Here is a 6,836-nt window from a genome sequence, read left to right as displayed (position 1 = left end):
TTGGTGGGTGGAAATCCTGGCTGATCCATGCCTGAATTATCTTGACAAAGGTCCGTCTCTCCACATTTTGGGTAGACAGGCGAGTTCTCTTTGGGGTAACTATGGCCCCCGCTGCACTAAACACCCACTCTGATGCCACACTACTGGCTGGGCAGGACAGCTTTTCCGGGCAAACTCGTCCAGTTGCGGCCACAAATCCAGTTTGGCTGCCCAGTAGTCCAGCAGATCTTCAATGTGGGGTGGCAGGGTTCTGTCCAAGTATGCCACCACCTGCTGGTTCAGGTTCTGCTCCAGGTCTAGCTGCTGCTGCTGGTGAGTAGTTTCTTCACTAGGTAGGTTAAGAAAGCGCCTTATCATCGACTCTAGACTCAAGCTGCTTTTGATGGAGCTGGTACTGCTCCTACTCCCCACCCCACCACAGCAGCCATAGCAGTGAACGAGAGTGCAGAGGGCTCCCCCCGGTCAGACCTGCGAGAGGATAGATGATGGCGCAGATAGGAAGCGGCCAACTGACTACATAGGATGTCTCTATAGTAGTTTAGTTTGTGCTCCCTCTCAGCGGGTGTAAAAAAGGCCCCCATTTTGGACCATTAGCGAGGGTCTAACAAGCTGGAGAGCCAGAAGTCATCCTTCTGCTGAATGGTGACAATTTGGCTGTCACTACTCAAGCAAGTGAGCATGCAGCGGGCCATTTGCGCAAGTGACTCGGAGGGACAAACCTGCCTCCATCTCCACTGCATACTGCCACGGTGTGCCTGGGTCTTCTTACTCATCTCCTCTTACTCCTCCGGCTGCTCCTGCTCCTCCTCTCCTTTCACCGTGTAGAGAAACCATCCATTTCGCTACACATTGCTTGTGCTCCAATGTCCTCCTCCAGTTCAGCCACCACAGGGCTCATATGGCCATGAGATGTATGTGGCGCGCCAGAACCGCAGGGGCTACACGTGAAGTGCACGGTGGGCCGATGAGGGGCCAGTAATAATACAGTTCATCGGTTTAAGGAAAAGAGAAGTGTAGCAGCTCTCACATGCCCTTCCTTTGATTCTGAGCACGGATGGCCCATGTCAGGTGCGGGCAGCAAATACAAAAAGAAGTTGAGAGAAATCCAGCTCCACTTGGATAAAGGAATATGCGTTTATTCAGCTTGCGGTTAAAAACTCATCCATGAATTACAAAAATTAGCAGTCTTGTCTACGCGTTTCGGGCTACCAGAGACAATTCCAGCCCTTCTTCATCGGTTTACTCACGGTTAGCAGAAAGCCTCCCTGGGCCAGCAGCACAGTGATGAGGAAGACAGCACGAAATCCTCCGGGGCACACTCTGTGGTAGGGAAGCACCAGCATAGATGGAGGTTGAGGTGCCCTTGATGGCAGTGGTGTTTAGGGTGCTTGTGGCGGCTGGGTCCCTTGGTGGTATTTGTCGTGACGCCAGTACCGTTTATGGTGGTACAACCAGTTGTAGTGGTAATATTGAAGAATGAGGTAGACAGTGGTAGGATACAACTCACAACTTTTACTGTAGCTGTTTTAGTTGCGGCATATACATCCAGATAGAATACAGTCTTTTGATATTTAGAGGAATTCTGTTGATCCACTGTTATTAGGTTTGGCTAGGTTCTGACTCCGGCTGTGGTTCAGTATAGGTCTTACTGGTAGGTGACTTTGCTTCCGGTCCCTTTTAAATCCAGTGTAGTTTGGTGAGGTTGCCCGTGGCTAAAGAATCCTTCAAAGGTCTTTGATGCCTGGGTAGTGGCTATTATCCTTTGGTTTTTAAGTCCTTTCTTTACTTTGTCCCTTCTTGGACTAGACTTTACTCCTGAGCAGACTTGTGCTTGATCTGCACACTCTCTAGCTAACAAAAGACTGAACACAGATAAGACCTGAGCTGGGCTAGATATCCCAGAGTGGTGCTATCCCCATCTAGTGGTGGGATATATAAAGCACACTTGACCAGCCTATGAACAGGGATACAACAGGTGTTGTAATGCAAAATGACATGCAACTCAGTAATGACAATTACTGTAGTCGATTACTGCGGTCCACATGCGGTCGGGCTGCTCCCCCAATGAAAGACACGCCACAGTGTTAGGGGCTGAGCAGCTCCTCCAGAATTGCCACTATATTTCTCTGTTTCTGTCTTGTTAGATTTGAGTGTGTGTGCCTTCTAACACTCTATTGCTCCTGGTAACCTCAATCACATGGTCTGGTGTAGGTGTGGCTCACAGTCTCGCTTGGTTCACATTGCACTACCGCAGTATTCATGCTGGGCTTTTGTGTGGAAGCTTGGCTGTGAGCTGAATTATATCACCCCCAGACCTTGTTCACACCATAGTTAGAGCAGCGGTTAGGACCCTCTGCCATGCTGAGTGACCGTGACGTGGTGCATGATGGGCTCCGATATTTTTCTGATAGGAATATATTGGCGAAAGTCTCAGCTTTTTAATACCTGTATTTATGAATTGCCAGTATAGTCAGTAGTATATCCGTTTGGTGCATTCTCTCCCTGTGTTTCGTATGATTATTTGCTATATTCTGTGTAGTTTGCTCTTGTGGTGCATGTGGACCGCGCCAACGTCCTCCATTGTATGCATATTTTGCTGGGGATAGTCGATTACTGCGGTCCACATGCGGTCGGGCTGCTCCCCCAATGAAAGACACGCCACAGTGTTAGGGGCTGAGCAGCTCCTCCAGAATTGCCACTATATTTCTCTGTTTCTGTCAGTAATGACAATGGAGCAATAAATTTGCAGTTTTTAAAGTAATTTTGCAGTTCCCACGTGTCCTTAGTGGGAAGTTGCATACCCCCATGGTAATACATGAGTCGACCTCGACACATTTTTGACTCGATGTTGTGTCTTCCTGTAAGATATAAGATAAGGGAAAGCATGCATAGAAAATAATACCATAACTCCATTCTTGTACTCCTTGTAAAATGGGTTAGGCAAACATACAGTATGTCAGGCAACAACGAAATGTGACAAAAGGCTCTGGTTCTACGGATTGAGTTTCCTTTTGAACAGCTTCTTCTTGAAGAGTTTCTCCTTGAGTATCTTCCTTGAGACACAACTTAAGATGATTTTGATGTACTATACGTGATTTGTCCTCTTGGGTGATCTCATAAGTATCAGTCTCTGGATTGAGAATAGCGGTAATGGTGTAAAGTTTTCTCCCATTTGCTATCTAATTTGCTGGTACAATGATTGTTTTTTAACCACACACGATCACCAACTTTGAGAGGTTCTGCTTTGGCAGATTGGTTATAGTCTTTCTGTTGTTTTTCATGAGCATGTTCCATGCGTTGTTGAACAATTTCTTGTGCATCAATCAAACGTCTTTTGTGCTCACTCACCCAATCAGTTTTTGATAGAAGGTTGATTGCATCAGGTACTTGTACGCCCAAAGTATGATCAGCACTTAATGTACCTTGTCGGACAAACATAAGGTAGTAGGGTGTATACCCAGTAGAACAATGAATAGTGTTATTGTAGGTGTACATCAATTGAGGCAGTAGAGTAGGCCAATCATTTCTTGTAGCAGGTGGTACCGCTCTTAACATCTCAATTAAAGTTTGGATTATTTTTTCGCAAAGCCCATTCCCTTGAGGATGGTATGCTGTGGTCCTGATTTTCTGACAGTTGTGAAAGGTACACAGTTCTTGGAAGAGTTGCGACTCAAAGGCAGATCCCTGATCTGTAAGGATTCTTTCTGGGCATTCATATGGCAACAAGAAATGTTTCCAGAAAGCATCTGCAGTTGTTTTAGTGTCCTTGACAGGTACGGCTACAACAAATTTAGTATAATGATCAATAATGGTCAAAGCGTATGTGTAACCTTAGCGACGTGGTTCCAGCTTCACATGGTCAATTGCAACTATTTCTAGCGGTGTTCGGCTTACAATAGGATGTAAGGGTGCTCTTTGGTCATATTTTTCATTTCTTCTAACAGCACAAGGTGGAACACTCTCGACACCACTTTTCAATGTCTCCTCTCATCCCGATCCAGTAGAATCTTCTACGGATGGTGGCTTCTGTTTTCTGCACGCCAAAGTGTTCTGATTGATCATGGTACATCTCTAGAATTATTCTTGCATCTCGGCGCGGTATTAAGATTTGATACAGACGATCCCAGGTAATTGGATCTAAGGTCCTTAATAGTAGGCCCTTTTGTAGAAAGAGGTGTTTTCTGTGTCTCCATAGTTTTGACAATTCTGGATCAGCATTCCTCCTGCAGATTTTTTATGGTGTTCTTCCGCTGGTGAAGAAATCTTGCAGTTCACCCAACACTCTGTTTTCATTTTGCAGCTTGACCCATCTTTCTTTGTGCACTTGAGATTTTGGATCCACTTGTTGTTGAAGGTTAAGGACCTTTTTCCCTTTGATGGTGATAATGTCTTAGTGGGCAAAATTTTTGTAGAAGGATGGCATTTCTACCTCTTCCCAAACATCTTCTTGTGTAGTAGGGTCTTCTTGGGTCGGCAGACGGGATAATGCATCCGCATTTTCATTTGCTTTTCCTGTTCTGGATTTCACGGTGAAATTGTAGTTAGCAAGGCGTGAGGCCCATCTTTGTTCTAATGATCCCAACTTGGTGGTAAGATGCGCTAGCGGATTGTTATCTGTGAAGGCCACGAATGGTGTTGCGGCAAGGTAATCTTTAAATTTCTCTGTAACAGCCCACACGAGTGCGAGGAATTCCAATTTGAAGGAACTATAGTTTTGATCGTTTCTTTCAGTACCTCTAAGAGATCTACTAGCGTAGGAAATGACTCTTTCTTTACCTTCTTGTATTTGTGACAAGACAGCTCCCAGGCCTTTCTTACTGGCATCTGGGTAAAGATGAAATGGCTGTTGGTAATCCGGATAGCCTAAGATTAGTGGCTCTGCTAACTTCTTCTTCAGGAGCTGGAAGGCAATTTCTCTTTCGGTGCTCCATTTAACGGGTATTGGAGATTTCTGATACCTTTTAGGATGTCCTCTCAGAAGTTCTAATATTGGCTCTGTAATTTGGGCAAAATGAGGAATAAAGCGTCTGTAGTATCCTGCGAAACTGAGAAAATGTCTCACTTCTTTCACCGTAGTAGGAGTAGGCCAATTTTGGACTGCGGCTATCTTCTCTGGATCCGGTTTAACACCTTCAGAGCTGACAATATGCCCTAAGTATTTGACTTCTGGCTTCAGTAGATAACACTTAGATGGTTTGACTTTGAGTCCATGTTTAATGAGGACTTGAAAAACTTCGGCCAGATGTTTCAAGTGATCTTCATAAGATTTGGAGTAGATGATGACATCGTCTAAGTACAACAGGACAGTTTCAAAATTTTGTGGCCCAGACAACGCTCCATTAATCTTTGAAAAGTTCCGGGTGCATTGCAAAGTCCAAAAGGCATGAGAAGTAGATATCATAAAGCACTCCTGCCGTGCACTTTGTCAGACACTGACAGGCTCAAGGACTGGCCCACCTTTTGTCCTACATATTTGTGCAGGGCTGGTACTGCCTTTTGGCAAAGAAATTACGGCTTGGGACTCTCCACTCCGGCTCGGCACAAGCCATCAGTTCTCTGAAAGGTGCAGAGTCCACCACTTGGAAAGGGAGGGACTGCAGCAACTTGGCCAGGAGCACGCTCAGCTTCTGTGCCGTCGGACAGACAGCTCCCTTTGGCTGAGGTGGTGGAGCCTTGACTGCCTGAAATCGGGTGCGTGCCACTGGGTGATGCAGTGGTTGCTGCGGCAGGCTGGACCACCACATTGGAGACACAGTTCTCCCAGGCAACTTTATGGTGACGCTGCATATGTTGACATTGGCACCTTGGCTATGCTTCACCTTCTGCCCACATATTCGTCAAATTGCCATGTTCACCTCCTCTGGCGGCTTCACAAAATACTGCCACACCGCCGAGTAGGTGATTTTACCCCCAACACTCTGCACTGACTGACTGCTACCGCCGCTGCCTCCGTGAACCTCTGCATTACTACTTTCTGGGCAGGTAGTGGTCTACCTCAGGCATGTTTGGCTCCCGACCTCCCACTGCTGCCACCCTGCTGACTCCTGGAAATGCTACCAACTTGCTGACTCCGCCGCTGCCTCACGCGCAAGCTGCCACCCTCTACTCCAAATGATGATGAAGCCCCTTCGTCACCCGGCTCCCAATTTCGATTGGCTACGTCATCATCGAGTACTGTCTGCACGTCAGTGATGTCCTCCTCATCGGTCTCCAGCTCCCACACCACTCTCCTCATCACTACTTGCCCGCCTACCGGAGGAAGCGGCGGATATCTCCTCCAGATGATGGCTGGGGAACAGCTGCTGACTGTCCTCTAGTAGCTCGTCCTCGCTGTATAGTTGAGCTGAGCCCACAGCATGGCCAATAATACAATTTTTTTTTGCCACTAATACACTCCAGAAAAGGCTTTAGAACATATAACTTCACCGCTGAACGGCAAATAATATTTTTTTTTTTTGCCACTAATACATGCCAAAAAGGGCTGTAATTTTGTCACTTCATCACACAACGGCAAATGATCCTTTTTTTGCCACTAATACACGCCAAAAAAGGCTTTTGAACATATAACTGCACTGCTGAATGGCAAATAATATATATTTTTTGCCACTAATACACTCCAAAAAAGGGCTGTAATTCTGTCACTTCACCACACAACGTCTAATAAGCCCTTTTTTGCCATTAATACACGCCAAAAAAGGCTTTAGAACATATAACTGCACCGCTGAACGGGCAATAATACTTTTTTTTGCCACTAATACATGCCAACAAAGGCTTTAGAACTTCACTGCTGAAGAGCAAATATTATTTTTTTTGCCACTAATACAAGCCAAAAAGGG

Source organism: Bufo bufo, chromosome 10 (genome assembly GCF_905171765.1).
Source record: "Bufo bufo chromosome 10, aBufBuf1.1, whole genome shotgun sequence".
Lineage (NCBI taxonomy): Eukaryota > Metazoa > Chordata > Amphibia > Anura > Bufonidae > Bufo > Bufo bufo.
This window is presented reverse-complemented; position numbering follows the sequence as displayed.